Source organism: Etheostoma spectabile, unplaced genomic scaffold (assembly GCF_008692095.1).
Source record: "Etheostoma spectabile isolate EspeVRDwgs_2016 unplaced genomic scaffold, UIUC_Espe_1.0 scaffold433, whole genome shotgun sequence".
NCBI classification, from domain to species: domain Eukaryota; kingdom Metazoa; phylum Chordata; class Actinopteri; order Perciformes; family Percidae; genus Etheostoma; species Etheostoma spectabile.
Window position 1 is genome coordinate 795676 of NW_022605608.1, and position 1368 is coordinate 797043.

General features: G+C 36.8%; 1 protein-coding gene across 1 annotated transcript in view; it reads right to left on the reverse strand.

The window, feature by feature from the left end:
* Positions 1–1368, reverse strand: part of LOC116686650 (substance-P receptor) — a 70441-nt gene that overhangs the window by 9050 nt on the left and 60023 nt on the right. The window lies entirely within an intron of this gene.

Sequence of the window (1368 nt, forward strand, 5' to 3'; positions counted from 1 at the left end):
GGGTTTACAAAGAATGGTGTGAAAAGGGAAAACATTTCCACATTAACTTTCTTCAGTCTGATATCAGTTCACCCCCTCACCATCTGCGTCGCCACTTCCGATTGTCTCCAAAATATGCGTAGGCATGGAGCTCCAAGGACATAGCTGAATTAAAAACAACGCCTAAGCGCCTGAGGTTTATCTGGACAGACGAGCCTAAGTCACCAATGTGCTGCTTTATCTGAGGGATTTGACTTTCGGGGCAACGAGTGTTTCTGTTTCATCTGAGTTTAGAAGCAAAAGGTTGTCACATAACCACTGTTTAATACTGGTCAAACAATTGATTAACCCTCTGAGACCAAAGGTCATTTTTACAAATCATTGTCTGTCTGGTTTTCCTTTCTATAAAAGTTTGTAAAACATCAACCCTGTTGTCTACAGTCAACCTATGAACATCATTTGTTTCATGTCAAACTGGACTATTAGAATATAATAGTGCTGCAGTCCCTTGAATGTAAAAAAGGTTGTAGAACCTTAAAGACAAATTAATAAATAAAACAGAACATGAATCTCACACACACAGCAGTAAAGCTAAGCCAATCTCCTCTCTAAAACACTTCTAATATGTCTTGGGAGTCAAAATGTGAAGAAATAAAAATTATAACTTATGCAGGTGACAAAATAGCTAAATTTATTCAAAAAACTTCCAGATGCTTTTGCCCTCATGACATGCACATAAAATAATAATGTCATATTTTACACAAAAAAATATGACACAAACATTTGTGTTGTCTGAAACAGTTCTCCTATATATTTGGAGTAATCCAGTGCAAAAAAGGACAAACTATTTACATTTATTCAAAATATGAATGGAAAACATGGAAGCTAGCGGCAGCTATGACTGAAAAATTGATAAATTATGGACATCAAGTGGATAAATCCTGTATATAAGAGTTTGGATATAATGCTCAACAACCCCTAAAAAGGCAAAAGTTCCAGACTGGATAGAAAATCTTCTGTAAAGGCTAGAAAGACAACAAAGACGCCACCGTGACTGCCGGAGCGTCAACTTTCTGCAGGAGAAATTGGTGTATCTCTATCTGTTACTGTTCATAAATGATTAAAATAAGAGATGCCGTTTTGTATCGTGTATGATAGTCACAGTCTTAAAGAAGACCGTTTAGAGAACTCAGTTCCTTAAATGAGCAGTTTAGTTCATCCGCATACAGATGGTAAGGTATGTCGCTAAATTATCTGTCCTAGAAGAAATATGTACAAGAGGAACAGAATAGGTCCCAAGACAGATCCCTGAGGTACCCCACACGTCAACTCTGCAGTTTCAGACATGATCTGATTTATATTAACACTAAAACTTCTACCAGAAAGGTA